This window comes from Diceros bicornis, unplaced genomic scaffold, assembly GCF_020826845.1.
Source record: "Diceros bicornis minor isolate mBicDic1 unplaced genomic scaffold, mDicBic1.mat.cur scaffold_61_ctg1, whole genome shotgun sequence".
NCBI classification, from domain to species: Eukaryota; Metazoa; Chordata; class Mammalia; order Perissodactyla; family Rhinocerotidae; genus Diceros; species Diceros bicornis.
Genome location: NW_026691491.1, coordinates 3,376,973 through 3,399,784, shown reverse-complemented (window position 1 = coordinate 3,399,784; position 22,812 = coordinate 3,376,973).

Here is a 22,812-nt window from a genome sequence, read left to right as displayed (position 1 = left end):
CTTGAACATGCTCCCTCCAGGGGGAGTTCTCAGTTGCAACAGCAGGACCCACTTGAGCTTGTGTGAGCAGAAGTGACTCTTACAAAACAGAGTGGAGGTGTCATAGAAGGTGCCAGAAGGTCAGAGCACGGGGCTAGAGGCTTTGGAGAAGGTCATCGTGCCCAAAGCACACCTCAGTGTTTTCCAGGAGTGATGGCTGCCTCAGGCACTGTGCCAGCCCCAGCCCACATATCCAGCACATTCAGCCTCTGCGATGGAGGGGCCCTGCTCAGTGGGGATGAGGGAGAGAGCCCTGGTGACCTCGGAGAGGCACGGCCATTGGAGCCTCGGTTTCCTCCCCTGTGAAGTGGGGTGGCAGCCGACCTTTCAGGGTGGTGTCAGACAAGTTCGCTGAGGCTGCACCTGGAGTGCCCTGCACCTTCTCAGAGCTCAACAGCTGCTAGCTCTAATGAAGAGGAATCAAGAGAGGAGAGATGGGGCTGGGTCCTGGATCCCCACCTGGCTGGCTGACTGCCGTGGGACGAGATGGGCTGGAGAAAGGCATTCCAGAGGAACAGCGGAGTCGGAGCGAGTAGGGCATGCCTGGTGGGAGATCAGAGTGGGCAGAGGCGAAGGGCCCCAGGGGGCTCTGAGTGGGGTGACATCAGCAGGAACAGCTCACGGTGATGAGCACTTACCGGGGCCTCTGTTCTCCTCTTGAGCTATCTCCTTGAATCCTCCCCCCAACTCCTTGGGGGAGGAGCAATTATTGTCTTCATTTCACTGATGAGGAAACTGAGGCTCAAAGAGACTTGCCCCCTCTGTGCCCTGCAGAGTGGCAGAGCCGGGATTTGAACCCAGTGCCTCTTAGACCCCTTGGGCCTGCCTGAGAAGGGCTCCCCCATGCTAAAAGAGGGACCTCTTTTCCCTAAAGTTCTGAGAACTTTTGGTCCTGATGCCCAGAGAGACCTCACTCTGCGGGGGGGATAGGCTGGTCCTTGGTACTGGGAGAGCCCACAGCGCCCACAGCTGGCCATTCCCCGGCCACCATACCCAGCCCCAGGCAGACGGAGTGGCCCTGTCCCTTTAGTTCAGTGATGGCTGGAGGCCAGAAGGGTGCAGGCCCCAGGGAGGCCAGGACCCCTGAGCCCGAGGAGGCCACAGTGCAGGACAGTGCTTTGGAATGATCCAAAGTCAGAGAAACAGGGGTCCTAGTCCCTGCTCAGCCTCTTTCTAGCTGGTGATGCAGGTGAGGCTCTCAGCCTCGGTTTCCCCATCTGTACAATGAGGAAATAACTTGGCCTCCTGATGGGCTGTTGGGAGACTTCCCTGAGGAATTGCTTGAGCATCTCTAGCCTGGTGCCCGGAGCGTGTTAAGAGCCCCCTGCCAGGCTGTCACAGTGGTCCTCCAGGGCGCAGGGTCTGGGAAGTCCCTCCTCAGGTTCCCTTCCTGCTGCCCTGCTCCCGGGAACATTCAGCATTGTTTGAGGAGGAGCTGAAGAAGATCCAGGACCACACTGTGCTGCAGGTGACGGAGGCTCAGCGCTGGGAGGACAGCTGGACATGCTCCATGCCACCGTCCAGGGCTTGTGCTGTGACCCGCTGTGAGCCCCCCACAGATAAAGGCTCCTCCTGTGTGGATACAGCTTCTGTGGTTTACTCACTTATTGCTTCATTCACCCAGTCATTCCTTCACTCATTCCTTCACTCACTCACTCCCGCACTCATGTACTCATTCATGCATTCGTTCATTGTTTCACTCACTCATTCAGCCAATACGTTCTGGTCCCTGCCATGGGCTGAGCACTGTAACTTCACCAGTGAGTATGACCCCACGTGGTCCCTGCCCACCTGGAGCTCACATCCACTGTGTGACCTGAAAGAGGGCTGTCCCTCGGGTTAGCAGGGGTGATGAGCACCAGGAATCCGCTTCTGAAAGTAGAGGCCACCCATGCAAAGAAAAGAACGGAGAAAACCCATGCTTGGCACTTCATCGACAAAAAAAAATAATTAAAAGTTAAGAAAAATAAAGATATCCTACATTTAACAAAATGTGGGTTCTAATCACAAGTGTGCACTCATTCCTACAACCAATGAGAAGTAATCCAGAGTGGACTGGGTATTGTAACACATTCTTCCGGCCAATAATAGCATTTCAGTAAACATGTTCCAGGGCCTCATGATTTTCCTAAGGCCTCTGTGATCCTCCAACACTTAAATCTTTCTCCTTGGAAGCCTCTGTCCTGTCACCCTCCTTGTCGAATGGCTCTTCCACTGTCCGGGGGCCTACCCTGCACGGCCACACGCGTCAGCAACTCTCCACGTTGTGTGGACAGGCTGCCCGCGTTCCTCCCGCAGCCTCGCGAGCTCCTGTTGCTTTGGCAAGGTTGGGGTTTTCCCTGGGTGGTCAGCGGGCGTCCTTCTTTGCAGCGGTGTGCGTCTCCCCACGCTGCGTCTCCTCTGACGACTCCGGGAGGCAGGCCTGTGGCCCCATCTCACAGGTGAGGAAGCTCAAGTCCAGGAGGCTGGACGACCTGCTCCACGTCACAGCCAGCGTGCAGCCTCCGCAGAGTCTGGGCCCCAGAGCAGACAAGGACATAGGGCGAGTGGTTTGTCTGCAGGTGAGGGAGGAGGCCCGAGGGAGGCCATGGGGAAGGGAGCCTGGAGGAGGAGCGCCAGGGCGGGGCCTGACGAGGGAGCACTGAGGTGAGCATCCAGCCTAGTCCTGCTGGGAGACGAGATCCCACCCGGACTGGCTGTGTGCCCGTGGGTGGAGGGTTTACCCCGGGTCATGAAGGCTTCTGTGCTACAGGCTGGCACAGGCTCGCAGCAGAGGAAGCTCCCGCTGCAGGAGAGAGCCCTCAGGCAGAGAGTGGATGCAGGTGCTCCAGGGGGACACTGTGGGCCTGCCGGGGACTGGCTCCCGGGGACTGCAGGGACTCAAGTGGGCTGAGGGAACTGAAGGGCAGCAGCAGCAATGTCTGCAGCGGGGGTCTGCACACATGTCCCACACGTATGCCCCCAGAAAGGCTGCTCTGCATGGCATTTCTCCCCCCAGACGCGTAGTTGCCCCAAACCGCCCCTCCACTCCACACTCCCAATTCCTTTCCACTCGTCTCAGGTTACTAGAAATTCAGAATATTTTAGTTGGTGTTGGAGCCCAGAGACTTTTGTTTGTCCTGCCCATGTTCTAACATTGCTGGCTTTTTAAAGATCTCAGGGCTTTGACTCCAAAACAGCAAGATGATGAGGATCCCAGAGAGCTTTCTGGAAGCAAGGCTTTATGTTTTGCAATACTGCCATCCCACCAGCTCTTCTCAAAATCCCTCCAGGACACAGACTCACAATCTTGGGTCCTCAGATTGCTGAAAGGATGCGCCTTCAGAAAGTGATCGGCGTGGGTCGGCAGGACGCACCGAATGGTTGAGTGAGGAATTCAGCCAATCCTCTTCCCGGAAAGCCATGATCACACCGGACGTGCTGTCAGAAAACAACCTCTGGGAAGAGACCAAAGACATACAACCAACTGAGGAGCATGTGAAGCTGAGGGAAGAACAGTGAGAGTCGTGGTGTTTTTGCCCAGGGCAGGTCCCGTCCCCACCCCCTCAGTGTGACGGCCCTGTGAGCTGCGCAAGCCTGAATGGGGGTGGCTTCACTGTCAGAGGTTGCCCACTTGATGTCGCCATGCGTGGGCAAAGCCCGGCCCCTAAGCATTCCTGGAAACAGTAGCCATCTCAGTGGCAAGCGGACGTGGAAGGTCAACTTTGCAGCCGCCTGAGGTTGGATCTAGAACAGAGCAGCGAATCAGCCAGGAAGGTGAGACAGACAACCACACAATGCGACAGACACAGCGGCCTTGATGGGCTGCACGTAACCCCAGGGGGTCTGGAAGGTGGTGTGCTTGTGCAGGCCTGTGCTCAATCAGGTGAGACCAGGAAGATGGGCATTGTGGGGATGCTTAGAGACCTGCCACCAGCCTAGGCCCTGCCCCCAGGGGTTGCTGCCTCCCAGGAAGTCCAAGTTGACTGAGGGGACAATGCCCAGCCCTGTCGAAGGTCCCTGTCCACTCTGGGGCTCCCATGGAGAGAGGCCTTCCCACCTGGAAACTTCTCCCCAGGTCTTCTTCAGAGGCTGAAACGAGGTGCTCTCAGAGCAGAGAAGATGGTGAGCAGTGAGGAGAGGCTCCTGAGGAGTCGGCCCTCCTGGGGAAGGAAGCAAATGAGCTGGGAGGGTGGAGTGGTCCCTGCTTGCTCTGGCCTCAGCCCCCTCAGTGTACATCTCCCTCCTGGGGGGGACAGGAGCCCAGGGAACCCGGGAGAGCACACCCGGGCCGCGATGAGCAACACTCCCAAGGAGGAGGATCTGAGCTCAACACAGGATCAGCCCAGGTAGGAAGGGAGCCTTTCGCCACCAGGACACTCGAGTCAAGGTCAGCGTGCCCCTGCAGGGATGATCTCCCTGCCTGTTCTATACGTCCCTGTGGACCACTGACTGCTTAGGGACTGGCTTCTGACCAGCAGACCCAGCACAAGTGACAGGACGACCCTTCCCAGATTCCATCACCGAGGCTGTCATTCTCTCTCACTCGCTCTCTTGTGTTCCCTCTTCCCTCTCCCCTTGCTCCCCTCTCTCAGTCTGTCTAACCCCTGGACCTGGGGACATACATGGACGTCCTGAGCTCCCCTATGCAGAGGCCCACGCAGAAGAAAACCAAGGGAGTGCCCCGGCCAACAGACAGAAAGGAGCCAGGCTCTCAGTGAAGCTGATCCTGACCAAGCCCACAGGAGTAAGCTTGACAGCACATCTCACCCTGGTCCAGCCTCGGTGGAGGCCACAGCCCCAACCTGGAAGTCGTCATGAGCAGAGGCTCCAGCTCAGTTGTGCAGGAGTCCTGGTCCACAGAGATGGAGAGAAAGTGAATATTTGCGGTTTACAGATGCAGGGTGGGGAGCAGTGTTGTCAGAGAGGAGGAGACACCTCACACCATCTCCCAGTTCCCAGGTCTGGCCTGCCCTTCTCCCTCCTCTCCCCTCCAGGTTCTCTGCAGCCACAGTGCCCACCTCTCTAACCTCCTCTGGCCAAACTCACTTCTGCCTGGGTGTCTCCACACCAGCAGTGCCTTCTCCCTGGCACGCTGATCACAGGTGAGTGCAGCGCTGGGTCCTCATCTCATTCTGGTCACAGCAAATGTCACCTCAGTCAGGCCTTTCAGACCCTCCTACCCAGTGAGACCCCAGCCCTCCCTGCAGGACACTCTTTATTTTCATTCCAGTTCATGCTCTTCTCTTTCACGTGTCTCTGATTTTGTGCTTTTGTCCATCTGCCTCCAGACTGAGCTCCTGGTGGGCAGGGACCACTGGGTAGATTTCAGCACCACCCTTGGGCCCACCAGGGCTCCCAGCCCAGGGTGATGGCTTGGCACATAGCTGCCGAATGAACAAATAGGGGCATCTTGGATCCCTCCTTCCTGCTTTTGCTCCACTCAGTCGGTGAAGAGGAACACTAGTAATAGGAAGTGCAAGTGGGTCCTGAGGCAGGCGGAGGGTCAGCATGACTTCTGCATGAATCCTCCTCTCCCCAAATTGCTCCAGCAAAGCTCAGTGGGCACCACTGACACAGGAGGCTGCCACCTGATGGCCAACACAGGAACTGCAGCCTCAGGCAGGGACAGCACAGCACCAGGCAGGCATGTATCTCTTGTGGAGAAATGCCTATCCAAACGCATTGCCCATTTTTCATTGTGCTATTTGTATTTTATTGTTGAGAGGGGAGAATGTATTATATATTCTCAATAGTAGACCTTTATCAGATATGTAAAGATCTGTAAACACATTCTCCCCTTCTGTGAGTCGTCTTTTCGCTTTCTTGATCGTGTCTTTCAACGCACTCAAGTTTTACTTTTCATGAAGTTTAATTGATCTGTTTTCCCTTTGGTTGCTTATGTGTTGGGTGCCACAATTACAAAAACATTGCCTAATCCAGGGCCATGTTTTCTTCCAAGAGTTTTATAGTTTTAGGTCTTACATTTACATCTTTGATGGTAAGAAGATGTAACATTTTTGTATATGGTGTGAGGTAGGGGTTCACCTTTATTCTTTCACATGTGGATATCCACCTGTCCCAGCACTACTTGTTGAAAAGATTATTCCCTCCTCATTGTCTTGGCATCTCAAATAATTCTAGAATCTGTGGTTGTTGCAGGTGGTTTGACTTACAGTTCCTTAGAATTTTTCTTTACATGAAGGTTGCTTTTCTCTGGCCTTGTGGACTTTCACCCACTGCATATGTAGACTGATCATTAGCGAAATAATCATATCAGGTATTTGGACTAGTTTTTTCTTTGCTTGCGGTGGGTATGTAAGTCCACACCCTGTTACTCCCTGATGGCTGGGTGGACCACATTGCACCATTGTTCTGGCCTGGATTATCGCTCTATCCTTCTAACTGGTTTCTCTGCCTCTATATTTGACCCGCCATCTATCCTCAATGCACCAATTGGAGTGACCCTTTAAAACCAGATGTCACACCCTGACATTGTGAAATCTCTCAAGGGGCTCTCCATTTCTCTCAGGGGGAAACTTCAAGTCCTTATGATGGACCTCAAGCCCAATACAGTTGGTCCCACACTCTCTCTGACATCACCTTTGGCCAGTCATCCCCTGTACCATTTGCTCCAGTCCCTCTGCCTCCATTATGCTCCTGGTACATGCCAGGCACTCTCCCACCTGTAGACTTGTACTCTATGTTCCTTCCACTTGGAATCCTCTTCCATATGATGATTTCATGCCTCATCTTCTTCACTATCTTTAATTCTGTGTTCAAATGTCATCTTGGTGAGGCTGTATTGACCATGTCATTTAAAATATAAACTATCCTCTTGTCCTGACACTCCCTATCCAACTTGTTCCCCTTTCATTTTTCCCCTTAGCACTAACACCCTATAAAATAATATATAATGATAAGAATCAGTGTTCAATCAGGACACGGAAACCAACCAATAGATTGAGCAGGGACAGTTTATATAATGAACAATTAACCATAAACCTTTAAAGGGAACTATAGAGAATAGCCCAGAATTACAGTAGAGTAGTTAAGAAAGAAACAAATTTGGGAGAGGACCCCCTCGCCAAGGCTGCCTTCAGGCCTTGTTGGAGAAGGAATGATTGCAGCACAGGGATGGTGGAGAAGATTGTCATGTTTCCCAAGGCCAGTACCAGTCCCTGGTCAGGGCAGAGCTCAGCAGGTAGGGAACAGCAGGCTGAGACCGGCAAACAGGAAAGCCCTGTCCCCTCCCAGGGGCAGGTAGGCTGAGGCTGGGATGCCTACTGGATTCACTGGGATTCCACTTGCAGCGGTGCCACTCATTCTCCTTATTAAGCCATCCAAGGGGATCCACTGAATCCACTGTGGATCACCCACTGTGGGTGAGTCCATGTAGACACCCCTGAATTGTGCCACTGCTGGTTGTACTGCAGGAGAAAGAAAAAGAAAAGAATGGAAGCACCCTGGAATTAGGATGGAAGGCCCTTTGTCCTAAACCTTCTCTGACAAAAGCTTAACCCCTGCCAGGTGCAAAAGAGAAATGTCTACTGGGTGCAGCTCCATTATTGCAGAACAGACAACAGAGGGCAACACTCTGATGTTGTTACACAGGGGCAATCCATTGATAACTGGCACCATAACTCCCTTATTATTTTGTTTATGTATTCCATGCTTTTACTTCCAACTTGCCTCTATTGCTTTATTTGAAGTAAGATTTTGAAGACAGCATATGTTTGTATCAAGGTTTCTAAAAAAAGGTATTTTGACCCCCCAAAATGCCATTATTAGATCAAAACAACAGAAGAATTAAAAGTACAAAGTAGCTATACTATCAGTATATGCCTTAAGTAAATAGTTTACTGTCAAATTCCTCTTATATAAGAAAGCACCATGCAGTTTCATTTTAATGATGTTAGCCTCAATAATCTAGTATAATAATAAACTCCTTTGTAATGAGTAACTATATAAAATGAAGTTACAATAATTTACAATTTACGTCTGTGACATGACCCAACTACTCTCTACAAGCACCACTGAAATCTTGATTGATGCTTGGCTACCTTGTTCTACTAGAACTAACGGGAATATTTCACTGCCAACAAATTCTGTTTACCTACTGTGTAGTTTATAAGGGTTGAATTCTTCTCTACTTGAAAATCACCATTTTCATCTCTCCATATGGATACCTGTTTATTGGCAGATAGCTTTGCAGCCAGTATAGTTTTTTTCAGGAGAGTCTTATATAAGAAGTCATGAAATATGAGTATAAATAACTTACACTTAGGCAATTTTTCTTTTTCTTTTTTTTTCCCTGCTTGGAAAGATTTGCCCTGAGCTAACATCTGTTGCCAATCTGCCTCTCTTCTTTCTCCCTTCCCAAAGCCCCAGTACATAGTTCTATATTCTACGTGTAAATCCTTCTAGTTCTTCTACATGAGCCACTGCCACAGCATAGTCAATGAGAGACGAGTGGTGTGGTTCGTGCCTGGGAACTGAACCTGGGACTCCGAAGCGGAGCGTGCCAAACTTTAACCGCTAGGCCATCAGGGGTTGCTCCAGGAAATTTTTCTAGAAAAATATTGGAATCAAGATGTATGATTTATTTCTAAAAATTTCATAGCATACTTTAAAACATGAAATGCTCAACATGTTTAAAAGCACTTTACCACTCAGTTTACCTTAACAAAGATATAGCAAACATTTTGAGAAATATACTTTCAACAGGAAAGTCCAATTGTAGCTTTATGCTTTTGTAGACCACTCCCAATAATGTGGCTTAAAAAATATAACTGTAAGATTCTCTCAAGAAAATGTATTTCATTTCTATAAAAATCGTTCTTTACAGTGTCTCAATGTTTGTTTCCTACTAAGCTTCTCAATGTTCTTTAGGCTTAACAATATAGTAGAATCAAGCTCCTATAATCTAGCTTTTAATCCCACAATCCGGAAAGCTCTATCTCAAGGTCATCAACGACCTCTTAAATCACTGAATAATATTATTCCCATTTTATAAGTGCGAATACTAGGTTTTAAAGAAGTCAAGTTCATGCCCAATATTGTTTAGCTAGTAAGAGGCAGAGCCTAGATATGACTGACTCCTGCTGTCTGATTCTAAAATCCATAAGCATAACCTCTAGGTATACAGCCAAACATAACACTCTGTATTCTTGCAACAGAATAAATGCATTTGCTTTTTCTTTAATATCTGTAACACGGTTCTTAACTATTCCAATACATTGGTTTCTCCCATTCTGTAAATGAGAGTGTTCTTCAAAGTACCTTCCTTCCTCCCTGCTCTTCTCTATACATTCCCTCCACTCCCAGTTCTTGAATTCATTTAACAAGCATTTATTTTATTGAGTCCATACAATTCCAGACCCCATGGAAAAACAATGAAAAAAAACCAGTCCCTGGCCTTGAAGGATTTACAGACTACTAGGGGAGAAAGCCCTATAAGCAAGTCCAATACTATTTTCAAAACAAAAACACAAGTTTGAGTCTGCACAAACACAGAAGGCTATCTATGCCACATAGCACGGGTTTTCAAGCCTTTTCTGAGGAGGACTACAGTTTTTTAAGAAATAGCGTTTAAAATTTCCAAAAGAGCACGCAAGACCTAGAACTTCCCTGATCCACTGTCCCCTTCCCACTACAAGCCATGTTTTTTCTAAGACTCTTAATAACATCGTTTGAAAACCACTATATTCTAACATCTTAATAGTTTTGCCTTTCATGCCTAGGTCTTTAATCTACCTGGAATGGATTTTTGTGTACGGAGTAAAGTAGGGTTCCAATTTGAATTTTTTCCATACTGATATCTAATAGTCCCAGGACCACTTAAAGAAACGCCCCTCCTTTGCCCTCTGCTCTGTAAGAGCACTTCTATTAAAAGAAATCAAGTTTCTGGATACACGTGGAACTGGATTTGTGTTCTCTACTGTTTTCCACTGGTCTAACACTGTGCTAATACCAAAGTGCTTTAGTTACTATAGCTTTATATATAATAAATCAGGATATCTCATAGATCAAGTCTTCTCACCTTGACCTGCTGCTTAAAAAATATCTTGGCTATTCTTAGTGCTTTGTATTTCCATATGGATTTCAGAAATGACACGTAATTTTGAGCTCTGTAATTTCCTGGCAAACTGGTAAAATACCCACAAAACAAATCTAGATCAGTGTTTCTCGACCAGGGCAATTTTAACACCCCCACCTCCCACCCCAGGGACATTCAGCAACGTCTGGAAACATTTTTGGTTGTCACAAAGTGGGGGGTAGGTACTACTGGCCTCTAGTGGGTTGAGGCCTGGGAGATGCTGCTAAGCATCCCACAGTGCACAGGACAGCTGCCACAACAAAGAATTATCCCATTCAAATTTTAATAGTGCCACTTTTGAGAAACCCTGTCCCAAATAAATCAAGGGGCAAATTTGCATGGGCCCATTAAAGACCAGGGAACGTCTACCAAAAACAATAATTTAGTTTTAGAAAAACTGAACTGCCATGTGCCAAATGAGATTTACCCCAATTCATTAAAAAAAAAAAATCATATTATTTGCATAGACCAAAAGGCTTATCTTCCTGTTCTCTATAGCAGGGACATTTGCAGGAAGCTTATTGGAGGGGTTAAGTCTTTAAAATACAAAGTTATAAAGAAACAAGACATATCCAGAAGATATTTAAAAAAAAAAAGAAACTCATAGAAATCAGTAAGAAACAACCCAATAGAAATGTGGGCAATCTAAATAGGCAATTCACTAAAAGGAATATTCAAATGACCGATAAACATATAAAAAGACACTCAACCTCATTAGTCACCAGAGAAATACCAATTCAAACTCACGAGAACACCATCCATGCACCAGAATGGCTAAAATTTTAGAAGACTGGACATAGCAAGTGTTAACAAGAATGCTGAACAACGTAATTCCCATATACTACTGGATGTAGGGAAGGGGTTGCATAAACTGGTTCAACCACTTTGGAAAATGTTGGCAGTCTCTACTATAGCTGAACATATCCATACACTATGACCAGCAATGCCATTCCCAGGTATATATCCAACAGAAAATACTTACTTATTTGCAAAAGAATGAACAAGAACCTTCATAAAAGCATTAAAAGCCTAATGTAGAAACCATCCAAATGTCTAATAACTGCAGAATGGATTAATAAACTGTGATATGTTCATAGAAGTAAATAATATACCACAACAAGAACTACTACTATATGCAACAACACAAATGAATCCCCAAAATACAATGTTAAGCAAAAGTACGCAGACTCAAGAGTACAGATATCACTCCATTTCTATAAAGAGGCAAAACTCATCAATGGTGACAGAAGGGAGGATAGCCAATACCTGTGGAGAGAAAGGATAGTGACTAGAAAAGAGCATAAGAAGGGGCTGTAGGGTGTTGGTAATGTCCTATTTTTATCTAGGTGGTAGATACACGAGTGTGTTTACTTTGTGAAAATTCATCAAGCTATACACTTAGGATTTGTATGCTTTTCTGTATTTAGCTTATATCTTACTAAAGAATTTGCTTAAAAATAGAAAGAATCCAACCCTGATTTATCGCATCTGATGCTTCAAGAGACTATTCTAAACAGCCCAAACTCACAAGGATGCTAAAATGCAAGTTGTGTATATATTGACAACGGATTTTTTACCAAGGAACAAAGGCAATGCAGTGGATAAAGGATAGCCTTTTCAATAAATGGTGCTGAACAATGAGATATCCATAGGCAAAATAAATGAACTTGGATCCATACCTCACACCATATACCAAAAATAACTCGAAATGGATTTTAGACCTAACAGTAAAACCTAAAACTATATTTGATAGAAAAACACTTGTATTCAAAATATATAAAGAACTCTCAAAACTTAACAATAAGAAAAAAAAACAGGCAAAAGTTTCAAAAAGACATTTTATCAGAGAAGATATACAGATGGCTCATAAGCACATGAAAAGACGCTAAACATCATAAGTCATCAGGGAAATGCAAATTAAAACCACAATGAGATACCACACTACATGCCTATTAGAATGGCAGACAAGACTGACCATACCAAGTGTAAGCAAAGATGTAGAGAAATGGGAACTCTCGGACACTGCTGGTGGGAATGTAAAATGGTATAATGTATAAACACTTTGGGAAACAGTTTGGAAGTTTCTTAAAGAGTTAAACATAAGTGATCCACTCATTCTACTCTTATGTATTTGCCCATAAAAAGGAAAGCACATGTCCATAACAAAGACTGACATACAAATGTTCATAGCAGCTTTATTTGTAATAGCCCAAAACTAGAAACAACTCACATATACATCAACATGTGACTGGATCAACAATTTGTACTATATCCATAGAACAGAACCTTACTCAGCAACACAAAGGAACAAACTGTTGACACACACAACATGGATGAATTTCAAAAGAATTATGTTAAGTGACAGAAGCTAGACAAAATTGGTGTACAAATTGTCTGATTCCATTTATATAAACTCTAGAAAATGCAAACTAATCTATAGTGATAGAAAGCAAATCAGTGGTTGTTTGGGGAGAGAAAGTCACAGAGGGGTGGGAAGGAGGGATAACAAAGGTGCATGAGAAAACTTTTGAAGGTAATGGGTATGTTCACTATCTTGACGCTGACTGAAAGTTTCATGGAGGTACACCTTATGGTGGAGGCCATAACTTATCAAAGCGTACCATTTATTTTATTTTATATTTTTTCATTTATATATTTTTATTTGGAAATGTTTATATCAGTACAGTGAAACTAAATTTTAGAGACACGGGATGTCATTAGTTTGGATATCATTAGTTTATTATAAAAGAGAGACATGGAAATTATTTACATGATGAAAAATTTCAGTACTTCAGTGGAATGGGCAGCTTCACGTCATGCCATTTCAATAGTAATTCATTTCAGTCTACATATTTTCCAAGAATGTCACCATCTCTAAATAAGAAATAATCCTTGTCGTCTAGAGCTACTTTGGTGCCTCCCAACTCTAGGAGAAGAACTTTATCTCCCACTTTCACACTAACTGGTTGAATCTCTCCACTCTTTCCTTTAGAGCCCGATCCAACAGCTACTACTGTTGCTTGCAATACTTTTCCTTGAGATTTTTCTGGAAGCATAATGCCTCCTTTGGTTACAGTTTTGGCTGCACTCCTTTCAACCAAAACTCGGTCAAAGAGGGGAAGAGACTTTCTAAATGCCTGTCCTGCCATGACTCCGGCCGCCGCAGCCCACGCTCCGCTCTAGCGCCGCCGTTGCAAGCAGAGACCCGCAGTCCCACCCTCGAGACACGTGAACTTGGGACAAGGCACCCTGCGCGCAGGCGCGCTCGCCCCCCCCCGCCCCCGCCCCTCCCCGCGCGAGGGGGCGGCGAGGCAGCGGGCGCCGCGATTCGCCAGGAGGGCCCTGCGCAGGCCCTTACGCGAGGACCCCAAAGCGTACCATTTAAATAAATGCAGTTTGTTTTGTCAAGTATGTTTCAATAAAGCTTTTCTAAAAAAAATACAGGTTGTATATAAATATTATAAACCAGAGTTTCTATAATTAGCTCAAAATCAACTCCATTCATTCACACAACAAATAGTTATCTAGCACCTACTATACGCCAAGCACTCTGCCAGGTTCCAGGGTTACAATGGTAAGCAAACTGACATGGCTCCTGACCTCATGGAGAACACAGTCTGCTAGGGGAAGCAGAGATCAATAAAAGATGCACACAGACACATGGATAATAAAAACTTCACAGACAAGTGCTGTGAAGGAGACAAACACAGTGAGATGACACAAAATAACAGGGAAACCAAATCTGATCTAACGGAAATGTCAGCATGGCTCCCTCAAGGAAGTGAAATTTAAGCGATACCTAATGGAAGAGGAGGATCACAAGTTGAAGATGTAACTTTCCTCAGAAGAGACACTAACACAAGCAAAGGCTCTGAGGCAGAAGAAAGCATGACCCTTTGAAGGAATGGAAAGAAAGTCAAAAGGGCTAAGGGTCAAAACAGTGTAGACAACACTATTGGTCACCTCTCCAGTAACTATTCCATCTTCTCTTCCTCACTCCTAACAGAATCACACTTGGGTTCCAGCAGCCACCCTCCTCCACACATAGTCATGTGCTTTAGAGGAAGACGACTCCATTCTTGATTTTAGGAAGTGGATACGTTGAGACTTAAGTCAGTCATGGCCACCTCTTTTCTCCCTGCCAGTGATCAGTTAAAGAATGGCATGAGTGAAAGCAGGAAAAGAAGTTATTGCATGCTCTAAACAAGAGATGGTAGTTTGGACCAGGGAGTTGTCAATGGAGATAGAGATTTGCACGGAGAAATAAGGTAGAGCAACGTGTACAGGATGTCTCCTAGGTTTCTGGCTTAGGCAAATAACGACCAATCTTTTCCATATAGTCAAAGCCAGAGAAATATTTTTTAAAAATTAAGAGTCTTATGTTATTCTTAATATATTTCACTTAAATAAATCTAATTAGAACTATTCAAGGATCATACCTAAAACATATCTCATCCTCAAGCAGGATACTGGCTTCAGAAGTTCATGCAAACTTATCAAGAATGAATGAGGCTAACTAGATTTTGTCTTACAATACAAATCAATGTTTTCTAAAATCCTAACTTATAATTAACAATCCTGCCTACAAATAACATCAATTTCTGAATATCATTTATTTTGCCTTGCCTGCTTCAAAAAATGATTTAAGCTAGCAAAATGTCCAAATCAATTAAAAGCCAAGCCAAGAATAAAGTAGTCCAAGGATTTCTGACCACTCTTGTGTTATCTAAAAATAATTCCAGAGAAATTAGATGGAGGTACCTAATGAATTATGCTCATCAAATTTATCAAATTAGGTCTCATAACAACAGTAATGAAGGTTCCTATTACACATACCAACAGACCCAGGCAAAAATATAACCTACCTTGACAAGTTGGTGAACTGCCATTTCTTTCAGAAGGTGGTGTACTTGGACTGTTGAAATGACGTGAAGCTCCTCGGTCCTCGCCATCGTTTGTAACACTCTTTGAGTGGCACGTACAACGACGTGACAATGGCACTTCAGCTTTTTCGCTTAAGCTTTCATCCACTGGCTTCCCTCAAAGTGAAAGAACCTCTATTCATAATATTTCTAATTAAACAAACATTAATCATCCTCTGCAGCTAGAGTGAGCAACCACTCGAATTTTCCCAGGATTGGGAGGTCCCCCAGGCTGTAAGATTTTCAGGGCTAAACCTGGGAAAGTACCTGGCAAATCTGGACAAGTTGGTCACCCTATCTGTAGCATCAAATTAGGACAGGAGAGAAACACTTATGCTGTCAGAGACATTTATAGAGAAATTATCATCAATTTACATAACTTACAAAAAGATAATAGTCAAAGATTAATAATGTAATAAAGGCACAACCACTTGAGTATTCATTTATATTGAGATTCATTAAAATATCAAGCAGAGAGGAGTAAAAGAAAGACCAAAAGTATATTCTTAGTTAATGCTATTTCCTTAAATGAATCATTCTGGATAAAAAGTACTTTATTATATTTTTTTCAAGTCCCAATAATCAAGCTGAATATATCAACCAAATACTTACCACGAAGAAGAGACTGTTGCCACGCTAAAGCAGCACAAAGTAAGACTAAGCTTTTCCCACTTCCTGTAGGGCTCTCCAACAAACAATGGGGCTTACTTTTTAATCCTCAGACAATCTATTGACACAAAAACAATAAAAAAAAATCAGTAAACAATTTACTTCATTAGGGTCTGTCTGCATCACAAGTACAAACACAACAAGCAGTAAAGTTGTACTTGAGGGAACATAGCCATAGCAGAAGGGAGAATTAGTATTTCGTTCAATCTAGACCTTATTCCTTTATCTTTCTCCCTAAAATTATGTTGGACTTAAAAGCATATAGGCATAAAGAAATGAACAAAGCAATTTGTGCCTTAAGGATGCAAGCACCATCATTTCTGTAAAACTAGAGTACACTAATACCTTTGAAGACAACTTAATGGAGGATACTGCTAGAGAGTGTAAATCACTACAACCACTTTGGACAGAAATTAACAATTTCTAGCAAAGTTGAAGATACCCAACACCAGGAAGTCCAGTCCTATGTATATATCCAAAACCTTTCCCACAGGAATATAAGGAAACATGCATAAGAAAGTTCATAGCAGCATTGTTTAGAATTGCAAAAGAATGTAAACAACTTAAATGTCTGTCAGAAGGAAACTGGATAAAAAAATTCTGGTACATTCATACAATGGAATACTATACAGCAATTAAAATAGATTAACAATCAATAAGGCTACTTCTTAAAAATAATGTTAAGCAACTAAAAAAACATCTGAACAAATATAGGTACAGTATCATATCATTGTACAAAGTTTAAAAACAGGTAGAGTAATGCTCTATATTGTTTACAGATACATACATATGTAACAAAAGTATAACAACACGTCTAGGAAAGAAAAAGAATAAATTCAGCATACTAGTAATGTTACTTGCAAACAAGTTATAAAGTAAATATGGCAAAATATTAAGATGGAACAACTCTGGAAATTTGGCTTACTCATTTGTCTATTAATTTTCTATATGATTGAAACATCTCAAAAAATATGGTGAGAAATATAGTATTCTGTGTAAAAGACAGTAAATACTTTGTAGAAAGTAGTAATTCCGTAAAGTAAATAGAAGTTCCAAATGAGCTGAGAATAGTTTTCAGAATATTCTCCTTTGCCTCCTAACCATATACAGTTTATAGCGATCAGGATCATTTTTCGAAAGCTTACATGTTCTTCCATAAACCCAGCAAATATTTTCAATCCATTTACTATCTGAGAAAATGAATGTAGTCACAGATTCAGTATATGTTATGAATTATCAGCATCTTTATCTTAATAAAGACTTAACTGCTGAAAAATCCTTGCAGAATTCATTATAGCAAGCTATGATGGACAAGCTTTACAAGGAAAGTTCATCTTCACCCCACCAACTGTACATTCAGACCATATTGAAGAGTCATGCTTTCTTGTTTACTTAGATTCCTAACTGCAGCAGAAACGAAAATCAAGACTGAAACAATGCCAGTCAAAGAAAACCAGATACCCAACTAGACTAGGACAGAAGTCTAGAAATAAAAAGGGGATTCCTAACTGTATAAACAAAACAAATGCAAGTAAAAGAATTTCCTAGTCTTAACCATCACAGTGGTTGAGAACATGTCTCGGAATCTGACAAATCCGGATTTGTATCCCTACTCTGCCAAAACTGTGGACCAGGAGGTAGAAGTACGAGTTCTAGATCAGGTTCCCACAACTCAGCTGTGTTTCCTTGATCATGTCTTCACTTCTCTAGACTAAGATCCTTATCTGTAATAATCCCTAATTGAAAAACTGTTGTAAGGGAGAAAATGCCTTGGCACACAGTAGGTGCTTGATATTTCTGATTTAAAGGTCAGAAGGGTATAATGAAAAGAAGATGGGCTTTGGAGTAAAGCAAGCCTAAGTGTGAGTCCCACTGTGTGAATCACTGAACCTCAGTCTGTTTCTTCATCTGTGCAATGGAGATAAGATTATCTACCTGATAGAGTTTTGACGAAAATTAGCCAGGCATTGAGATAAGAAGTAAGTAAGGTAATGGATAGAACGTGCCTAAACTCCAGTACTTGACACAGAGGAGGTGATCTACTTTAATCCCCACCTCTTCTAAACCACCTATGCTTAGTCTAGGATCCAGAGACGGAAGTCAGAGACTGTGCTCTCTTGCTATTGCGTGCAGAAGTCTTGGTACATGACTGCGTTTCTCTGAAGAGAATGTCCGTGGATTTCTCATTCCCAGAACTATATCCTAATAAAATAACTGAAAATAGAGGGGAGACTGATATGCACTGTTATCAACTGAGGACTTCCTTGCAATAGTGAAAAAAAAATGGCAAAGTCGACCTGGGGATGGAGGGATGGCTAAAAGAGCAACTCAACAGCTTATGAAGCCAATTATACCCTGACCCCTAGCCTATGTGTTCCCAAACAAGCTAAGAACCACTATTCTGAGGTATTTCCCAGTTCTAATATTCTGTGTTTCTATCTGTGCGACTCTTGAGAAGAGATTTGGTCTGGATTTCGGGGTGCGGGACTTATGGCTGCAGAGCCATCTCCTCTCCTTCATCCAGGGGCCCTGGCTGGGAGGGAGTGAAGGTGCAGAGAGACTGCTGGGCTCGGGCGGGTGGGGGCCCATGGGGCAGGGTGGGCAGAGGTCCAATCTCCATGCCCACCCATTCCCCACAGCCCTGAGCACCCCTTTCCCTCCTCACCTGATCTGCTGTGCACACAGCGGCCCCAGACGCTGCAAACAGGGAGAATCCACCCCTAATTACTTGCTGTCCATCATGTTACCAGTCCCTGGTGACCCGTCACTTCCCAGGTGGCCTCCAGCAATGTAAAGAGTGGAGGGACCTGTGATGGCCGATTCTGTGACCGGGAGGAGCCTCCCTCCGTCGTCGGTCACTTCACCTGGCAGGAACCGGAGTCTCTTCTCCCCAAACGCACGCACCTGTTTCTCTGCGTTGGAACCCGGAGCGTCCCAGGATTGCTGACTGTCACCTGAGAGGAGCCGATGGCCTGGCTCCCAGGCCTGGCAGGCGCGAGGGGCCTGGCTGGGACAGGGCCCAGGAATCTGGGGGAGATTCTTGCGAGCTGGAGAGCAAAGTGTGCTCAGGGGCCTGGGAGCTTCTAGTCAAGCTCTGGAAAAGTCCTCCAGGCCCCAGGGCGGAGGTAGAGCCAACCCCCAGAACGGGTGGGCGTTCCAATGGCAGCCAGGTCACAGAGCTTCACTCAAGGGACGTCTCCGAGGGCGTCCCTCATCCAAACTGGGGGCTCAGTGAGGTGGGGGCTTGTTCCCAGTCTAGGCCTAGTGCCTCTGGGAGGCAGGAAAGGAGGGAGGAGGGACGTGGGAGGAGGGAGAGGGAAGAAAGCACTTCCCTGGGTCTTTATGAGGCACCAGGCCACCAGGCTCCACCACCTTCTGCTTCACAGTGGTGCCTGAGGTGTAGGACCACCCTTCCTGGTCTGACAGTTACTCAGGAAGCCTTGGGTTCTCTGGGAAGACAACTGGCCTGGGAATGAGACCATCTGGGGTGGAGTTCAAGCTCAGTCATCACCATCCCTGTGGCCCCTTGACCTTCAGGTGAAGCCCCAGGTGAGCTCCAGGTGAGCCCTGCACAGGGTCCCCACCTGCAACTGTCTGTCCTCTGCACACCCCACGCTCTGCCCAGGGTGACGTGGGCAGAGGAGGGCCTGCCAACTCTGGCCAGGGAGGAGGCCTGCCCCCGAGTCTCAAGGTTACCATGGAAACAAACAGAAAGGGGACAGGGCTGAGCTCCTCCTCCCTGGCAGCTTGGAGACCACCACGAAGGCAGTGGCCTGTGTGTGCCGACATGTCCACTGGCAAAGGGCAGAGGGCTGCCACTTGTCACCCAGAGGGACAGGGCCCTGGGCTCCCACGACTGTCGAGCATGTTCTGGACGCTTCAGTGCTGCTGATGGGGAGAGCTTCTGGGGGGAGGTGTCAGACCGTGGACGTGTTAAAGGTCAGGGGTGTGAAATTACTGCACACGGATAAACCCTGGACACAGTTGCCGAGAAGGCTCTTTAGGTTGGCAAATGTGCTTTGAGGTCATGAGTCAGGGTTTTATAGGCCATTTCTTAGCTGGGCCCCAGGAGGGCTGACGGCTTTGCAGAAAGGTGGCGTCATGTTTAATGAACGACAGATGCTATCATCACCCTCCGCACTGTCGTTCTGGTGACAGGACTGTGGCAGCCCCTGTGGACGTGGCCCCGGGTGGTACCTACAGGCAGAGCCTGGGTTCTGGCCTGGAGTGAGGATCCCTGGACAGTGCTCATGAAGTTTGTACCTCCCTCTGATGTTCCTGCTGTCAAGTCACTGCAGCGAGAGCATCCCTGGGGCCCCTGGTGTCCGGTGTGGCCCTGACGCAGGCCGGCCTTGCAGGATTGGCGGTTCTCCAACGGGACCTGGAAGGGCATCTGTCCCAGGCCCTGGTCCTCCCTCCTCCCTCCTGTCTCCACAGGCATCTGCAGGAACATCCTTGTCCAAATCCCATTCTCCTCGTCCATTCTTATCTTTTGTTTTTTCTCAGCCCCATAATCTGGGCGTGACATTTAGGGGCGAAGGCTGTACGTTCTGCTCTCTGCGGCTCACGCTGATCACGGCTCAGATCTGCCCCAGTCCTGCTTCGTTGCAACAGAATTATTTTTAATAAACAGATTTATTTCTCAATCTGGGAGAAATCACTGCATTTGGCCAAAACAGACATGATTTATGTTTTTAAGATCAGCTCTGCTCTGCTCAAAAAATGTTTAAAGGAAAGATGGGCAGAGACATCTGGGCTCTTAGGGTGAGACTCCAGGGAGAAGGCGGGGATGAGAGCCAACCCAGGACCAGAGGGTGGTTTCTGAGCGGGTCACAGGGCGATGAGTCAAGGAGCAGAGATGCGATGAGTCAAAGCCACAGCTTGAAACTCTAGCCAGGCATCAGCTGCTGTGGTGCTGCTGGAGCCCGGCCCAAGGGGAGCAGGGGTCGGGGGTCAGGGGTGCAGAGGGGTCAGGGGTGCAGAGGGGTTAGGGGTGAGGGGGCAGAGGGGCAGGGGGTGGGGCTGCGTCTGTCTGTCAGGTGTGAGTCCGTGTCCTGTACGGAACCCAGTGCCCAGGGCACCAGCAGGCCTGGCTTCTTCCCTGAGTCCTGGCCAGCAGGTGTGGGCAGGTGAATGAAGCTATGGGGACACTCCTGGCCTCTTCCTCTGGGTGGGAGAAGCACAGAGGAGTCTGTTCAGGCCAGGAGAGAGCTGCTTCAGCATTCTGGTTAGTTCCGTTTTTTTCCAGCACCCCGTGAGTCACACAGTCAGCACGGCATGGACCGCCTCTGACATCCTGCTCTGAGCCTCCCAGACCACCCCCCTAACAGCCTGGTGACATCTCCCGGCCCCTCTGAACAGGGCCTGCTCCAGGCCGCTGCCCCGCAGACAGGTCTCACCGTGGCCCTCGTGGGTGCTGTCCAGAGTGGTCTGTATTTTCTCAGTAGAGCCAGGGAAGGGGCCCTGGACAGGCTGTGGGGACCCCAAGTCCTCTGTAGAAAGTGACTTGGCCAAGCCCTCAGGGGACCCGAGAAGGCCCCAGCTTCTGCCTCAGAGACGGGGCGCTGTTCTCCTTGACACCTCCTGGAACAGGCAGTTTCTCCTCTCCTGGTGTCCTCTTCTCTCTCCTTGTCTCAGCTCACGCCTTCCAGCTGCAGGGGTGTGACAGAGACCTGGACACAGGCCAGGGCTGGGCTGGCGTTCCCTCGGGAACACTTCTGGTGAAAGGGAGCTGTGAGTGTGCGTGCGTGTGTGTGTGCATGTGCGCACACGTATGTCACTTATAAGCATGCCTAAGCCAGCAGTGGCACACAACACACACACGTGCTCATTCTGAGGGTGGGCCCAGTCCCCCTCACGATGCCCAGCGTTTCCCACCGCCTTGACTGTGTCCGCCAGCTTCAGACAAGTGCAGTCAACCGTCAAGAAGAAGAGAGCGCTTGGGTCCCATAGCTGCTCCTGAGGGGACCAGGATGCAGACAGTTGGAGCAGAGGCTCCGCACGCATGTTCCAGGAGCGCCCGCGTGTGGCCAGCCTGGCTGCTCCCCACTCAGGAGCCACACGGCCGGACCAAGTTCTTGAGCGGCTCCAGTCACAGCGTCGCGTCTGTATGGGGGGCAAGCACCCCCACGAAGCTCGTGTCCTGGCCCTGAGTCCCGGCTGTGGCGTGGCCGGCAGAGCCAGCAGCATCCCCCTCATTTCCTCCCACCGCGTCACCCTGTCAGCTCACCAGGACCATCAGACACCCCCATGGGGTCTACAGGTCACTTCTGGGAGGTGGTCAGAAGGGGAGGTGGTGCAGGTGAAGCACAGCAGGAGCGTGTGCTCGATGCACGGTGGCTGCTGTTACAAGATTTACTGTCTTAACAACAGTGTGTCCGGGTTCTGGGGCCCTGCCGCCCCATCCACAGGAAATGAGTGTGCAGGGGAGAGCTCCAGCCCTTAGACCATCACCTGAACACTGAGCCTCCAGGACCGACCTGCACCCGCATTCCTGTCCTGGCAATGCCCCTGGCTGGGCTCCCCGTCAGTTCCCTGCTCACCCCGCCCTCCCGTGCTGGAGCTCTCCACCTCCTCTCAGCTCCAAACCCGGGACCACAGCCCTCCCCCCTGCACTTGGTGGGGAAATACTGCCGCCGGGATCCTTCTGGCTCGCGTCTGCCCCTCTCTGGAGACGCACTGGGCGTGCCAGGGGCGGAGGCTGGATGGGAGCTTGTTAATGCTGAGTGAAACGCAGTCGGATCACAACGCTCCTAGCACAACACTCCTGGGTGCCCCAGCTCCTGCTGCCTGCAGAGTGAGGACCACCCTCCTTCCGTGGCACAAGGGGGCCCCCCAACTTCCCTCAGGTGTAACCTCCTCTGTCCTGACCCTCACCCATCTGCCTCTCACCTGGCGTCTGTTAGCATGACTATCTCTGCTGAGCTGTGAGGCAGAGACCAGACTGCTCAGTGGTGTGTCCTTGGATCCTGGGCCCACTCTGACCAGTGGGCATGTGTCAGGCTGACACTGAATGACTAGTGGGCATGGTGTCAGGCTGACACTGAACGACTGGCGGGTTGGTGGGGATGAGGGGGGAGAAAAGGAGGTTGGCTTTATTTTTCC